Source organism: Pelophylax lessonae (assembly GCF_965119305.1).
Source record: "Pelophylax lessonae genome assembly, chromosome: 4".
Lineage (NCBI taxonomy): Eukaryota > Metazoa > Chordata > Amphibia > Anura > Ranidae > Pelophylax > Pelophylax lessonae.
The window spans coordinates 181,358,832-181,376,875 of NC_138771.1; the positions used below are offsets into that span (position 1 = coordinate 181,358,832).

The following is an 18,044-nucleotide window of genomic DNA, read 5'->3' on the forward strand; positions in this document are numbered from 1 at the left end:
CAAGAACTTAAGGAAAGGTTTGGAATCCCCTATTGAAGGTATTCCAAAGGGATGGGTGTATCAAGGCTTGACTGATTAGGGACTTCTTTCTGTCTTAGGTAATCCCACGCCTGAATAGATGCCAGAATGGTTGGATGATCAGTGGGTTTCTCAAAATGAGTTAATCCACTGGCCATAAGAAGTGAGTAAGGAAATTTGGGATATAGCCAAGCATGTTCTAACTTACTCCAATGTTTAACCACTTTAGCCCCGCTTACATTGAGGCTACTGCGGCAAAGTGCCGCGATCCCGTCCAGCGACGTAGACCTACGTCGCTGGACTCCGCCCCTTGTGGGCGGCGCTCGCGCGCCGCCGGAGGCTCGCTCCCGCTGTGTTCATTCACAGCGGGAGTCGGGCCAGCGGAGGAGCAGCGGCGATTGCCGCTGCTCTGCCCCGATCGTCAGGGATCGAGTCTTTACACACAGCGGGCGGATCTCCATAGTGACAGGGACTGACAGATCGGAGTGTTCAGCATAGCTGGACATCCGATCTGTCCTTCTGTCACACAGTCACCTCCCCCCCCACACGTCAGTAAGCACCAGGCATACATTAACCCCTCCCTCTCCAATAAAATTAACCCCTTCCCTGCCAGTGTCATTTTTACAGTAACAGTGCATATATATAGCACTGATTACTGTAGTAATGTCACTGGTACCCCCAAAAGTGTCAAAAATGTCAGTCAAGGGTCCGATCTGTCCGCCGCAATGTCGCAGTCCCGCAAAAAAAATCGCAGATCGCCGCCATTACGCGTTAAAAAAAAAAACACCAAAAATGACAGAAATCTTTCCCTTAGTTAGTAAACGCAATAACTTTTGCGCAAACCAATCAAAATACGCTTATTGCGATTTTTTTTACTAAACACAGGTAGCAGAAAACAAATTGGCCAAAAATTTTAAAAAAATTTGATTTTTACATTTTTTTTGGGGGGAATTTCATATAAAAAAATGTGAAAAATATTGTTATTTTTTCAAAATAAACGCTCTTTTTTTGTTTATAGCGCAAAAAGTAAAAATCGCACAGGTGATCAAATACCACCAAAAGAAAGCTCTGTTTGTGGGAAAAAAAGGACGTAAATTTTGTTTGGGTACGGCGTCGCACGACCGCGCAATTGTCAGTTAAAGTCGCACAGCGCCGAATCGCAAAAAGTGGCCTGGAAGGAAGACAGCAAAATCCTCCGGTGGTAAAGTGGTTAAGATTCGAACCAGTGAATCAGTGTTTGATTTGGTCGAAAAAACCCATGCCTTATAGTAATCTTTCCAGAGGAAATAAAAAAGTTGTTTCTGCATGGTAATGAAAAAAGATAAAGGAATCTGTATTGGTAAGGCTCTAAAGTAATAAAGCATTTTTGGAAGTAACAACATTTTATAGGCTGCTAGGAAGCCAGACCAAGACAGATACAATTTTTTGATTTTAGATATCTATTGTATGTTTGGAATGAGAGGAACATAATTTGCCTTATATAATTCATAACAAGATGATGTCAGTTGGATACCAAAGTATTGTAGTGGGTCCTTGGTCCAAGGGTATGGCAGAGTAGTTTGCAAAGTTTTTTGTAGGTTAGGCTCGATTGCTATGCCCCTCTTACTGGACTTAGTGTCCATGACTTTGTAATAGGCAACTTTACTAAACAGATGTAGGACTTCATGAGCCTCAGGCACAGAGATGGCCGGGTTAGTTAACGTCAGTATGACATCATCTGCAAAAAGTGTAATTGTATGTTGTGTATCTTTTAATTGGTAACCCTTTATGTTGGGGTGTGTCATAATTTTTTCGGCCAGGGGTTATATTATGAGGGCGAAGATCAGTGGAGACAAAGGGCAACCCTGTCTTGCCCATTTGTTATTTTAAATTTTTTTGAAAACATGCCTTCTGAAAATTTATGTGCTGAGGGAGAAGAGTACAGAGCCAAAATAGCTGTTTGAATGGGGCCCTGCAGGCCAAACTTGTCCAATACTTTGGAGAGGTATCCCCAACATTTAAAGGCCTACTCTGCATCTAACGTGAGCAGCAGAGAAGGCTCTTTGGTTACTCCCACCATATACAGAAGGTTCACCATCCTTCTAGTGGCGTCAGGTGCTTGATTGCCTGAAACAAATCCAGCTTGATCCTGTTTTATCAAATTAGGTAGAATTGTTGCTAATCTATTTGCGAATAACTTTACATATATTTTTACATCAACATTTAGCAAGGAAAATGGTCTAAAATTCTGAGGAATGTTTGGTTCCTTTCCTGGTTTAGGTATGGTAATTATTGTGGCTACCAACATTTCAGGTGGAAAAGAAGCTTTAGACATAGCGGCATTAAAGACCTGTGTTAGGTAGGGTGTTCGAATGGAGCTGAAGATCTGATAGTACTCTGAAAAGTAACTGTTAGGTCCTGGGGATTTATTGTGAGGCAAACTCTTGACCAATTTTTCTATTTCTAAAATTGTGATAGGCGAGGTTAAAACTGAGAGATCTGGTAGTGATATTGTGGGTAAAGAAACTGAACTCAAAAATTTATATATGAGTTCTTCCGATGGTTGGGGGGGTTTAGGATCCTCTTTTTTTTTTTTTTTTTAAACTTTATTCAAACCAATGAGCGATACAGGAGAATGCCAGAAACAACATTGAACAACACTTTTTCACTTTTGATAGGTAACAGCTGATCAACATTCAGAGCTGTGAATTTGCACGATATGTGCAAGATACCAACAGTTAATCAAGGCAAACATACTAGAACCCTATTTGCATGGATCAAAGCTAGAAACCTGTGCTGTCAACCAAAACAAAGATTGCAAAGTAGAGGAATAAACATAGAAACAAAGGTGAAGAGGGGGGGGGGGTAGGTCCATGTCCACAGCAAATATGCCCTAACCCGGGAGCAAATAAGAGAATGAACTATCAGCCAGGGTTGGTTTTGCACCCCGGGGTAGCGAATTTAGAAAATCCTGCCATTTATCGGAGAAGTGGTCAGAAGAGGATTTGAGGTTGAAGTCCATGTTGATGCGGTCTTTGGTTAAAAGGTTTTGAAGTTCACGTTGCACCTGGGAGATAGATGCACCCAACGGAGAAATCCAGTTGGCTAGTATGACTCTGCGTGCTATCAGCAAACAGGTTAGAATCCATGTGCGAGGATGCGGTTCCGGGCGACTAGTCCAGACTTGAAGCTGTTTGTCCCAATATCCAAAGATGAGTAGGAGAGGATCCTTTGGTAGATGAAGAAGAGTAAGGGCTCTTTCACACGGGCTTTCCGTATGTCCGCAAATCATCCTATTTTTTTGCGGATGATTTGCGGACATAATGTAAGTCTATGGCATTGTGGATGTCAGTGGAATACCATCCGCTGACATCTGATTTCCTTCCTTTCAGTTCTGTTCCGTTTTTTCGAACGTAACAGAACCCTATTTTTCCTCCGTTCAAAAAACGGAAAGGAAGGAAAATCGGATGTCAGCGGTGTCATCCGCTGACATCCGCAATCCCCATAGACTTTCATTAGGTCCGCATATCATCCGCAAATGGATGGGATGATATGCGGACCTACGGAGCGGATGACAGAAATGTCATCCCCCCTGTGAAAAAAAAAAAAAAAAAGGACCGCAGCGGAGCTCTCACACGGAGCGGCCGTGTGAAAGAGCCCTAACTTGTTTAATTAGTGAGAGCACATGGTCCCAGAATTTGGATATAAAGGTACATGACCAAAACCTGTGGTGCAGGTTGGGCCTGTGTGCTTTGCAAAGGGGACATTTACTGACATCGGAGCTGTCTTTGTTGAAGGTAAAAGGAATATAGGCCCTGTGGAGAATCTTCAATTGCGTTTCTCTCCAAGTCTCATTGGGAGTCAAACGAAGAACGCTATTGTATCCCAGGAAAATCTTGGTCACAATGTCCTCTGTCGGGAAGTCTCTAGCCCAGTGAGCTGTAGAGGTGCTGGCCTGACGGAAAGAGACGAGCCGTTGAAACAGTTTGTAGATTGCTGATATGCTGTATTTCCCTGCAGCCAGTAGAGGATCCAGTAAAGGGTCGGAGAATCTCTGAATTGGGTGCTGTCACGAATCCCGAAGAAAGCTGTGGCATTGCATTATAGAGAAAACATGGGAACCTGGAAGTTTATAGACGTCCAGGATTTCCCGCATTTGTCGAGGTTGACCAGAGATGGGGTCACAGAGATCCAAAAAATATGTTAGTCCCTTTTGCTGCCAACTATCAAAGAACTGAGATTGCAATCCCGGGAGAAAGGCAGGATTTCCTTTTATAGGCAGGTATTTAGAAATAGAGAGGGGGAGTCCCAAACGTGCTGTGGGACCATATTAGACCATATTAGAGCGTGTTCCAACCATGGAGCCAGAGGGAGAGAGGAGGGAGCAATAACCTTTAACAGAAGAAAATAAAACCAGCAAAAAGAACAAAGAAACATCACGGGCATCACTTTTTCCCGCATGCTATAACTGTGGGAGGCGGCGCAGCCCTTGGCACAGACTCAGCAGGCCTAGGCAATAGGTTGCCTAAGTCACCACAACAAATGGCAGATGTGATAGCCGGTAGGCCCCTGATAAGGACGCCCTAGTCCTCCACAGTGTCAGCATAGCACATACAGAAAAAAGGCCAAAAACCAGTATGTATTACAAGCACCAACTGAGAAAAATAAAAAAAGTTGTGTGCCGCAACAGTGCGGTAAAAGCACCCACCAAGGCGGGCACCTCGTGGGTGAGCCAGGGTGCTTCAGAAGTAACCAAGGAGGAAAGGAGTAGTACCTTGTGCATCATGACGGCACCACAATAAAAGGAGAGTCATCGTCCAATGGTGGAGAAAGGTCAGCGATGAGGATTAAAGCGAAGTCCACTGACCACGTCAGAGTATTTTTGCCGCTTAGGTGACTCCTTGCGAGGGCTCCTTTGAACCAGAGGGCGCGGGACTGAAGATGGTTTGGTAGCCAAGGGGCCAATTCCGTCAACATGGAGGGAGCGTATGAAAGATTCCGCTTCCGATGGATCTTGAAAAGACAACTGATCACCAGAAGGTGAACGTAGTCGAAGTATAGCAGGGTATGCCAATGTGAACTTGATCTGTGCTTGATGCAGTTTGGAGCATACTGTCTGGAAAGCCTTTCTCTTTTTAGCCACTTCAACCGAATAGTCAGCAAAGATCAAGATTTTTATTCTATCAATCTGGAAAGATTTAGTTTGTCTGAATCTTTGGAGAATCACCGATTTGTTGGCGTAGTACAGATACTTAGCTATAATCGGTCGCGGGGTGGAACGCTCAGCGGTGTGAATCCCCATGCGGTGGGCTCGTTCAACCACGCAGACTCCTTGGAGGCCCAGGGCCTTAGGGATTTTCTTGGCGCATAGTTCAGGGATAGCAGAGGGCGGCATAGATTCTGGCACCCCAATAAATCTGAGGTTGCTCCTGCGAGCTCTATTTTCGAAATCCTCCAGTTTTTGCAAAATAAATTGTTTTTTCTTATCCTGGGACTGTTCAAAACTTTGAGACTAGTATATCTCTTCTTCAATACTGGCCACCCGGGATTCCACCTCCTGCAGCCTATGGGAATTTTCACCCAGTTGTTTTTTGAGGTCCTGCATACCGGCAGCAACAGCAGTCTGCACTGCTGCAGTGATTGTGGGGGTCAGCAGCGCCACTACTGCGTGTGCTATGCGGTCTGATTGTGGGTCACCAAGGGATGGCACTGTGAGGGCCGGAGGAGCTGCAGTGTCCATGATGGAGGCGTCCGCCTCTCCAGGCGGGAGTGCCGAGACCGCGGCCTCAATTTGTGGCTGGCCTGGCGGAGCGCGGGGGCGCCTTTTTCCAGGAATTTATCCATGGACAGGCTCGAGGCAGGCAGATCAGGTCCCTGGAGGTATGGGAGCTTGCCGCTGGTCCTGAGGTGACGATCGTCTGAATTTGTAAGCAGATTAACAGTCCTGCCGCGGGAGCCGAGGGGAGATGCGCCTACAGCATTCGGCGCCTGAACCGGAAGTGGTCCAGGATCCTCTTTTAAGCTGTATAGTGATTCATAGAAGTCACTAAATGTGTCTGTTATCTCTTTAGGGTTATACACTTTTTTTACTTGTTTTGGGGTTTTGGATTAAGACCCTTAAACTTAGCTGCAGCACGGTGGCCAAGACCATACAGTGGTTTAACAGGACAGGTTCCACTCAGAACAGGCCTCGCCATGGTCCACCAAAGAAGTTGAGTGCACATGCTCAGCATTATATCCAGAGGTTGTCTTTTGGACGTAGACGTTTGAGTGCTGCCAGCATTGCTGCAGAGGTTGAAGGGGTGGGGGGACAGCCTGTCAGTGCTCAAACCATATGCTGCAAACTTCATCAAATTGGTCTGCATGGCTGTCGTCCGAGAAGAAAGCCTCTTCTATAAAGATGATGCACAAGAAAGCCCGCAAACAGCTTGGACAAAAAAACTAAGGACATGTATTACTGGAACCATGTCCTGTGGTTTGATGAGACCAAGATAAACTTATTTGGTTCAGATGGTGTCAAGCATGTGTGGTGGCAACCAGGTGAGGAGTACAAAGACAAGTCTGTCTTGCCTACAGTCAAGCACGGTGGGAGTGTCATGGTCTGGGCCTGTGTGAGTGCTGGCGGCACTGGGGAGCTACAGGTAATTGAGGGAACCATTAATGCCAACATATACTGTGACATATTGAAGCAGAGGATGATCCCCTCCCTTTGGAAACTGCGCCGCAGGGCAGTATTCCAACATGATAACGACCCCAAACACACCTCCAAGATGACCACTGCCATGCTAAAAAAAAAAGCTGAGGGTACAGGTGATGGACTGGCCTAGCATGTCTCCAGACCTAAACCCTATTGAGCATCTGTGGGGCATCCTCAAATGGAAGGTGGAGGAATGCAAGGTCTCTAACATCCACCAGCTCTGTGATGTTGTCATGGAGGAGTGGAAGAGGACTCCAGTGGCAACCTGTGAAGCTTTGGTGAACTCTATGCCCAAGAGGGTTAAGACAGTGCTGGAAAATAATAATGGCCACACAAAATATTGACACTTTGGGCCCATTTTGGACATTTTCCCTTAGGGGTGTACTCACTATTGTTGCCAGCCGTTAAGACATTAATGGCTGTGTGTTGAGTTATTTTGAGGGGACAGCAAATTTGCACTGTTTTACAAGCTGTACATTTACTACTTTACATTGTAGCAAAGTCTCATTTCTTCAGTGTTGTCACATGAAAAGGTATACTAAAATATTTACAAAAATGTGAGGGGTGTAATCACTTTTGTGAAATACTGTGTGTATATATATATATATATATATATATACTTTTTTTCTCAGAGTTCAGCTTTGAATTGTGCACATTTTTTTTTAAATGAATAGGTAATTAATGACAACCCAGTCTCCTTGTCTCCCTGTGCCTAAAGAGCATATTCTTTCCCATATCAGAGTTCTGCTTCTTGCAGAAAGCTGCATCTTTATATCTAAATTCAACAATGTTCTCTTTGTTCCACTTATCTTCTGTGCAAGGTGTAGGTTTGCAAAATCCTCCACAATATGAATAGGCATGTCATATAATAAATTCCAAAAGTAATATTTATTGCTGTGATCATTTTAGAAAACATTTCTGGCTGCTTTGGGGAGTATAACATGATAAACTAAAGCAATAATAAATAGTTTGTGAAATCCAAACAATATAGTGGCTTATCATTGTAGTGTCTAAATTATATTAAATTTGCCTTGTCTTCCTTTTCTGTAAGGCAGATTCAAGGACAGAATACCCATAATAATCATCCAAAAGGCTTTTATAACATTTAATTCTAAACTAAAAGGGAAACAAACTTCTTTTTCCATTTCGTGTTTATTTTATGCTATACTTACAGTTGATCCTTTTCTCTGTGTGTTTGCTTAAAGTGGTCTTAAAGCATCTATACATGGCCAAGAAAGTCTGTTATGGGTCAGATTTTCCAAAAAGTGTCCCATATTATTATTATTATACAGGATTTATATAGCGTCCACGGTTTGCGCAGCACATAACAACATGACCTGTATATTTAAAAATTAACATCTTTGAATGCTATGGAAAAGCTAATCTCCTAATGGCTGCATTAACCCTTACATTTGCAATACACTGTATTAGTTTATTGCATTTGCAATGCCCTATATTTCTTCATTTTAGTTTATTCAAAAATAACAGCATGGTACTCCCAAGATTTCTGTGTCAGTCATAGGAATTAGACCAGTACTGATTAAGTTAAGCTGAATGCAAGGGTAATCTGCATTTTTCAATAAAGTTTAGCTTGATTATTTTTTTCCTGGTCCCTCCTCATCAACATGCTTATGACATTATTAAATACAACCTGTACATTTTCATTGCATAGCTTATTTTAGATCTAGAGATGTCTTCACTGAATCTATTTGCTTCTTTATGCAATGCAGGCTAATCATGACTAGGGATGATCGAACTTTTGAAAAGTTTGGTTTGGCCAGAACACCCGAATTTCCCCGAAAGTTTGGTACGGATTCCAGGACCCCATTGAAATCAATGGGACCCGAACTTTTGGAATCAAAAAACACAATTTTGAAGCCCTAAAACCCAATAAATGCCCCTAAAAAGTGCATAGGGTTCTGGGTCATGCCCCAGGGACTATAATCAGGCAAAAAAAAGTTATTAAAAATTGTCATTTTTGATAGAGAGCCAATTATTGAAAAAATTATTGAAAAAAAATGAGATTTCTTTGGATTTAATGTCTGGGTGGTCTAAAAAGTGTACCTGTGAAGTTTCAGCTCTGTAGCATGTCCAGAACCAGAAAAAAAACAGATAATTCTTCTTAGAATTTCAGTAGCGCAGGGATGGTGTTACCCTCCTTTCACACCTGGCCGTTTTTGTTTTAGGCGTTTTTCAGGCGTTTTTTGGGTGTTTTTTTTTTTACTTCTGTATAGGGGTATATATATATATATATGTGTGTGTGTGTGTGTGTTTGTGTGTGTGTGTATATATATACATATATATATATGTGTATATATATATATATATATATATATACATATGTATGTATACCCCTAACCCAGAATCTGCAGAGTTCGGTCACCCTGACATGGCAGAGTCAGTTCACACTAAACTACACTACAGTCACCCTGACATGGCAGAGTTCGGTCACCCTGACATGGCAGAGTCAGTTCACACTAAAATACACTACGGTCACCCTGACATGGCAGAGTTCAGTTCACCCTAAACTACACTACGGTCACCCTGACATGGCAGAGTCAGTTCACCCTAAACTACACTACGGTCACCCTGACATGGCAGAGTCAGTTCACCCTAAACTACACTACGGTCACCCTGACATGGCAGAGTCAGGTCACCCTAAACTATACTACGGTCACCCTGACACTTAATACTATCCCTACAAAAACTAGATTTTTGAATCTAACTATAGTGGTATATAGTACCCTAACTACACTGCATATCCCTTTCCTCACACTAATAATTGCAAAATGACACTGGAGCTTTACAAGCAGCAGGAGAAACACAAATGCTTCCACTCTCTTCCACAGCCCCTGTATTACAGTGCTAAAGGTTTGGCGGGGCTATGTTATATACTGGGGGCGTATGGGGGGCGTATTCACTCCTGATTGGCCTCTGGACCCTGTAGTCACTCCAATCACATTGCTAGCAGACTCCTGCCCCCTCAATTGGATTTTACTGATGTTTCTGGGCCAATCACGGGCTTTTAAAGCCAAGTTCCTCTCCCATTGCATTTTGGGCTGTTCTGGTGGCCGAATTCCGAACTTTTACCGCAAAAAGTTCAGAATTCGGCCGAATTTCGAACACCCAATGTTCGAGTTGAACCGATGGTCGACCCGAACCGTTCGATCATCCCTACTCATGACTAGTGGGAAGGGCCAGAGAGCTGTACATAGCTTCCTGAAAAAATGGAGCTCTGGCAATGCTCAAATGCAACACTCCTTGATTGAGAATTGAAATGAAATCCATTGAACAAAAGGGACAGTCAGGCTGGGGACAAAAAGGCTAAAATATGCTGGACATCCTTCAGCTAGGAAATGAGGCAGAGTTCAGTTTTAGGAATAGGTACAGATCTTGGGTAAGATATTAAAAAAACATATTTCCCCTTCTTCAGGGCTGCATTTCCTTTAAAAAAAATATTTCCCCTTCTTCAGGGCTGGATTTCCTTTATTGGAATTCATAGGCAGGCGGGCTAGGTTAAACCTAAAGTGAAGTGCAAGTAAGGTAAATAAACCTCTATCCCACTTTAACACAATGCCCTGGATTCCTGAGGAATAGGCACTGCTTTTTGGGGGTAGGGGTATTTTTGAGAACCGTTTTAAAAGCAATGCCACAGTGCTGATGTCTATATGAGCTTGAACCAGTATGCCCTTTAGGCATCAGAAAACTTTCTCATTATAGGTTGATATAATTCTGGATTGTGAGAAATCTTATGTTTTTTTTTTCTTTAAAACTAAGCTCCAGGCAGGAAACAAACACTATAAACTGAAAGCCAGATGTGTGCCTTTGCCCTGTAAGTTTCTTTTACATTATACAGCTTTGGCAGCTATCCTAAAAACATGCCAGTTGTCTAACGTGTTCAGTGCACAGCCAGATGCCACTATTCTCCCCCAATAAAGCCAGTACCAGTTGGGATTTCTCCTCTTTGTAGTTCTGTTAATTCAACACTAATTACATCATGTTACGTTCAGTGGGGGGTCCAGTCAGCAGAGCACCTGACCGTGCCCTGCTCACAGTCATTCGTTGGCAGCAATGCAAATACCTCCCCTGGATGTGACAACACTGTTGCTGTTCACCCACAGGTCCACTCACTGATGTCACTACAATCCTGCAATGACATGTTAGAAATGTAGTTGTCTTTGACATCTCAATTTGAAAGTGATGTGCAGTTCCTCTCTGGAACATTTTCCATATTTCCGGCTCTACCAAAAATCAAGGCTTTCACCGGTGAAAAAGTAAGATTCAATGTTTCAGTAAAACAGAGTATGCTTCTTTCTACTTGTTTACAGTATTTTTAACCGCTTCTGGATCGCCCGCCGCAGTTATACTGCGGCAGGGAGGCTCTCCTGCGCCAACCGACGTAGGTATACTTCATTCACGCTCCTGCAGCTAGGTGCGCTCCCCCCCCACTCATCAGCGGGGACTCCGATACATGGGGCAGATGGCTCCGATTGCCGTCTGACACCATTCCTCGTTGAGAAAGAAGAACGGTCAGCTGTTGTAAACACAGCTAACCGTTCTTCTCTCTGCAATGATCACAAAGTGCCTGTGATCTTTCTATATAGGAACATAGGTCTCTGTGATCATTCCACAAGCCATGCCCCCATACAGTTAGAAACACACCCCTAAGTACACATTTAACCCCTTGATCACTTACTGTGTTAACCCCTTCCCTGCCAGTGTCATTATTACAGTAACAGTGCATATTTTTAGCACTGATTACTGTAGTGATGTGATAGGAAATTAGTGCAGCGCTAAAACTAAAATGAATCAATTGAATAGGAAATATAGTTCATGCAAAGGAGGAAGGGCCCCGTGTGGATAAAGATGCACTCAGAGCAAATGCTGTGGTCTTGAAACTACAAATCCACCACCAGGTAGAATGGCCTCTCACCTCAAAGCACTGACCACAAAGGGTCAAATCACCAGGACAGATTCCACTTGCAACTGAACACTGACGATAACACCTTTGGCAGAATGGATGGATGGGATGATCCCAGTTGCTCCAAATACCTCCAGGGGTTATCGATTAGACAATCCAAAAGCTTGCTCTCTTAGTGGTGTGACTCAAAGAAAGGCAAGGGATCGCACATAGTGAAGTATGTCTAACACATTTATTGATTAAAACATAAGAAAGCCTCTTACTTAATAACAGCATAAAGCAGGCACATCACATCCTCTCTTGCTGAACAGTCATACACTTCCTCGAGCGACTCTGTGAGACAGCGGGTGATTTCACGGCTCCTCCCTTCCGCACGCGTGACGTCCCATAAGGGAAGGGACTTCCTCAGCCAGCACTGCCCTGGTTAACCCCCTGTTGACACAGCCAGAACGTAGCAGCCTTCCTACAACAACATTACCCATCCTCAAATAAACTGCCATAATTAATGGATATAAAGAGTATAAAGAATGGACAATGGGAGTGCTGGTATGCTCGTTCCCGGCTTCAGATGGGTGTGTTAGTGTGACAGTGAAAAAACACACACTGGGGCGGGACGGAAGAAGTGAATACCTGGCTGCCTTGTAATCTTATGGACGAGTTGCAGCTCATTGGCTCTATATATTGCGGGGATGACAGGCTCCTACACAAGCCGCTGAGGAAGTCCCTTCCCTTATGGGACGTCACGCGTGCGGAAGGGAGGAGCCGTGAAATCACCCGCTGTCTCACAGAGTCGCTCGAAGAAGTGTATGACTGTTCAGCAAGAGAGGATGTGATGTGCCTGCTGTATGCTGTTATTAAGTAAGAGGCTTTCTTATGTTTTAATCAATAAATGTGTTAGACATACTTCACTATGTGCGATCCCTTGCCTTTCTTTGAGTCACACCACTAAGAGAGCAAGCTTTTGGATTGTCTAATCGATAACCCCTGGAGGTATTTGGAGCAACTGGGATCATCCCATCCATCCATTCTGCCAAAGGTGTTATCGTCAGTGTTCAGTTGCAAGTGGAATCTGTCCTGGTGATTTGACCCTTTGTGGTCAGTGCTTTGAGGTGAGAGGCCATTCTACCTGGTGGTGGATTTGTAGTTTCAAGACCACAGCATTTGCTCTGAGTGAATCTTTATCCACACGGGGCCCTTCCTCCTTTGCATGGACTATATTTCCTATTCAATTGATTCATTTTAGTTTTAGCGCTGCACTAATTTCCTATCATTGTTTTTCTGGTTATTTAGATTAACTTTGAGTGTCAGCTGCTTTTTGTCTTTAGTAGAGGTGTATGCGCTGATATATTTTCACTTTTGTACTGTAGTGATGTCACTGGTTCCCCCAAAGGTGTCAAAAATGTCAGTCAGGGGTCCAATCTGTCCACTGCAATGTCACAGTCACGCAAAAAATCGCATATCACCACCATTACTAGTAAAAAACAAAACAAAAAGAATAATAATGAAATAAATCTTTCCCATAGTTAGTAGACGCGATAATTTTTGCGCAAACCAATAAAAATGCACTTTTTGCAATTTTTTTTACCAAAAATATGTAGCAGAAAACAAATTGGCCTAAAATGTTAAAAAATATTTTGATTTTTACATTTTTATTTTTGGGAATGGTATATAGCAGAATGTGAAATTGTATTTATTTATTTATTTTCAGAATTGTCGCTCTTTTTTTGTTTATTGCGCAAAAAATAAAATTGAACGGGTGATAAAATACCACCAAAAGAAATATCTATTTATGGGAAAAAAAGGACATCAATTTTTTTTGGATACAGCGTCGCACGACCGCGCAATTGTCAATTAAACGAAAACAGTGCCGAATCGCAAAATATGGCCTGGTCATTAAGGGGGAAAATCTTCCGGTCCAGAAGTGCTTAATGCTTTATCTTCAGTAGATATAGCCTTTAAAAAAAAAAAACCCTAAAATATAGATAATAAATTCTAGCATATTACATGCTGCCATCCCTTTTCGATGCTAGCTGCCATGGGAGACTAATAGAGGCTGCTATTGCTGACCTTTTTTTCAAAATGTTAGTTAATCATTTTTATTTTATTACTGGTTAATTTTTGCTGATGTCATGGTACTCACATAATAATTTATAACATAATTTATTCTCTTTTCTTCTGTTAATATTTATTAAAAAATGTATTGAACAAAATAAAATAAATAAATAATTAAATAAATAAAAATGTTAGTTACATAGTTGTTATGATGGTTCTATGGCTCCAGTGCCTTTTGACTAGATGACCTGTAACAAGTATAAGGAATTTTGATGCTTTTCTGACACCCAATTGTTATGAGCCTGTCACTTAAAAAGACTGAAATCAGACAGCTAGGCACCTAGCATTTCAGGAGAAAGTCACCAATGACAGTTTCAGTACTTCTGTCATGATACGTTTACTTTAGGGTCTCAGGACCAAAGGAAGGTAGCAGGGAAAGTGAAGGTAACATCTTTTACACATCTAATTACATTTCTTCTGAGGGAAGGTGGCAGTGGTGCTCACACCATGCCTAATATGCATATTTAAAATGCATTAAACTAAAATCGGGGAGGGGGGGAGATGTCAAAAAGCAAAATAGAGAAAGAACATATACAATTGTAGCGTTGGTAACCAAAATAAATACTAAGGAGACTTTTTTGACTGTTGCTTTTTCTATTTCAATGAGGAACACATTCAAGTAAAATGTATTTGAACTATAGCCAGAACAGTCTTTTGATGGAGTGATTGCAATGGTATGCATGGTGAACAGTGTATGTTTATATACTGTATAAAATATGTTTGCCTATAGTGATTCAGATTGAGAGGCTTCACATTCCTAAAGGTGCGTGCTTTCCAAAAAATTGTGATCATGCAGATAATTTATATACTGTAGAACATGTTTGCATCACAGATGTTTGAATTTATGGTCACTTTCATACTGTCATTCAAATACTAATAAATTACTTATTACTTATTATATTTAACTGCCAAGGTTTTTCCTCTCTGTCCATCTGTCTGGAATGAGTAAAATCAATAAACATTGATGATAATATTGTGCTTTCTGCTATAAAATATTTATAGAAATCAGCTATCAGGGGTAAGGAAAGAGCAATATTTTCTGAGTTTTGCACTGCTAAATAAAGAACTTGCTGTAATGTATATAGCTATAAAAAATAGGTACTCTGGCCTGAGTGGTACTGAATTTTAAGCCATGTATGATAGAAAATGTATTTTTCAAAATACATTAAAACATATGGCAAAGATCATTATGTCCCAGGGTGTGGTGTGCCTTACATAGGTGATGGTGTGCACCTTTCTGATGAGGGACTTGACAATTTCCACAATGGACTACAGGATGAGCTGGACAGATGGTGGTCTTGCTATAGGTTACACGGAGTTAAATAAAGTAGGGGGTCGACTAAAGGGGACATTAGGCATGGAGCCCAATTTATTTATAGTGGCAAATCGGAGCAACATGCAAGGTGGATTTGGGAACATTTCAGGGCTCTGGCTGTGTAGCATAATAGAAGTAGAGTTCTGTTGCAGTGAAAGGGGAGTCAGAGATGGTGTATGGCCGACACAGTGGGTGTTCTAAAAAGAAGTTATGTTTTAACCTACCCATCTGAGGGCAAGTGGGATTAGCTGCAGGATTGAGCCAAAGCAGGCCAGGAATATGCTCTAGGTACTCTGGAACTGAGCTTTAGGGGAGTTTGAGAGGGCTTAACTGAGCATGACCTCAGTCATCATAGGGCAACAGACAAGTTGTCACAATCTGCAGTAGGGTAGTGTTCTTCAATTTTGAATTGTTTAATACATGCCCAATCCCCCCCCCCCCCATAAAGTCACGGTTCAGTCTTTATTTGGGTGCCAGCTGGGGAAAAGGGGAAGAGTGGGCCATCCAGACCTTATTGGTGAAGCATGAGTCTCAGTTTCAGCTTGATGTGCTTGTACCTCAATTTGTGAACTGGTGAAGCTCTACAACATGTGTCTATACGGAATAGCATTCACCCGCTCCTCTGTCTCTGTTCCCATATAACACTTGTAAGTTGTTTATTATTGGTAAAATGTATAAAAATAAGAAAGAAATTGTTGTGTAGGTCACAGTTGACTGCTAACAATACACATGCCTTTCTCTTTTTTAGTTTGAATAAATCTGTCCCATTACGGGAGTTTAATAAATCTGTCACATTGCAGTACTCCCATTGCTGACAGAACAAAGAATTACAGTCCAGTACATGTAGGTGTGTGTTTAGCGCTAACGAAAAGGACAGGTTTCTTGTATAAGCTTGTACAACTGACATTGCCTTAGGTGTTTTAAAGTGCTGCATTTGGTATGAGGAATTCTCAGGTGCACAATTCTTAGAAGCCTAGAAAGGGTTTGAAGTATTTGCACACTATTTAGCCACAAATAAAATGACAAGACACAAGAAAATGTTTTATAAAGGATTTGTATCATCAATTATTTTGAATGATTAGAACAAATAAACGATTAACCAAGAAAAAGGGAAAATCAGCGGTATTTACAAATGTCACAGCTTTATAATTTAAGAAAAGAGAGTACACTGTTAAATTTGTGCATATTTACATTTTCTAGAAATACTGTATGTGGATCATTATGTAATAAAATAATAAACTGATGCATTTTGGGGTTACCTATTTCCAACATAGGATCAATTAGGTCTCACATCTATATTCTGATGACAAAAATTTATAAAAAAAGTAGCTACCTGCCTTATTCAATGAAGTCCTTAGTCTTAACTGCTAATTCTTTTGTTCACTAACCCACAGAAACCAATCATAATTCACTTTGCTATCATCAGTTCAGTGCAAGATGAACTTTTTTTAGGACTGAGCTGAGTTAAACATTAGATGAGGAATCCAGCCTGTTTGCAGTTTGGCAAAGAATTTGAGAGATCAGATTTGAGCAATGCCCACCGACTTGCTTACACAGTTATGCTGCCCCACTGCTAGTTCTGTCACAAATGGCAGCCCCCAGCATTGCTGGATTTAAAACATCTGCAGCGGTTATCCTGAATTATGTCATTGACCAATTATTGTTGTGACTATATTTGGACAATGACATCACCCAGTATCCCTGGCCCCTTTGTTTACATTTCTACAGCACTGAGAAGCTGTTTACAAGAAGAGTGGCAGTGGGGCAGCATCTTTGTTTTGGCAGGTTGTCGGCAGAGTTCTATTACTATGGCACTGAAAGGGTAGGCAGAAATGGCACCTGACCAGAACAGTGGGCTCCTAAAAAAAAAGATGCACATCAACCTCCTAGGGGTAGCTGAGGGCAATTGGACTGTGCATACTGGGGCCCAAAAGGACCAGGAACTCTCATTGTGATTAATGTAGGATCTACATCACTGGATGACGAGATTGATGTGGAATCTACTTCAGGGCACATTCTTTATTTACAGTATATTTCTTTTTTAACATATAGAACTACTTTATTCTGCAGGTGTTTTTATCTATTATTTAAAAAAAAAAAAGTACGACCTGTTTTTTTGTTTAAGGATTATACTTACCTACGTGGATGCAGCATTGATCCGATGCTGCATCTATCCCCCGGTGCCTCTAACAATGAGAACCTGAGCAATCTAACATAGCAGATCGCTCAATTCTCACAGCTCCCCAAGCAAAGAGCTGCTGACTGTGGTGGCGGTAGTGGCCAGCTAAGGTACTCAGCGGCTTGCTGAAAGGCTAAGCCAAGTGCCAGTACAGGCATGTGGGCAGATCCAGACTCCTTTGTCACAATCTTGCAAAGGCCTGGACCGCCTCTGTGATGTCGGCAGACAGCGGAGTTTAGCCCGCTGTCTGCTGAACACGAGTCACAGGAGTGCAGAATGAACTGCACTCCTGTGACCAACAAACAAATAAGCTTTTTTTTAGCATCCCCCTTGCAAAATACCCTCCAAATGTTGTGGGAATGTAGCTGGGATTGTTAAGGAAGGGGAATGCTGCACAATGACTGACCCCCTTTCCATGCCAGCCAAGTTTTTTCCTATTTTAACTAATTAAAAAAAAAACTGATGGGTATTTACTAAGACTGGAGCAGCCAGCATCTGGGGCTGCTGTGCATGGTAACCAATCACCTTCTAGCTTTTATTTTCAAAGCTTATCTGAACAAGCTGAAGCTGGAATGTGATTGGTTACTATGCATAGCTGTTCCAAATTCTGTCCGCTCCAGTCTTAATAGGTTCCTATCAATGTGTCCACTTTCTTTATCAATAAAAAAAATTGGTTGCAAAATATCTACATGTTTAATTGTGTGTTCAAGTATTCATAAAAGAGAAACCAGCTATTTTTTTGGGCTTTTAAATATTTCTAGAATTACCAGTTATGGAGTTGCTTTTTACATAGCATCTGTAAAACTGTTCCTTGCAGCAGCTA

At 41.9% G+C, this 18,044-nt stretch overlaps 1 protein-coding gene across 1 annotated transcript in view; it reads left to right on the forward strand.

Annotated features, from left to right (window-relative positions):
* SEMA3D (semaphorin 3D) overlaps window positions 1–18,044 on the forward strand; it is a 274,174-nt gene that overhangs the window by 185,758 nt on the left and 70,372 nt on the right. The gene's annotated exons all lie outside the window — the stretch shown is intronic.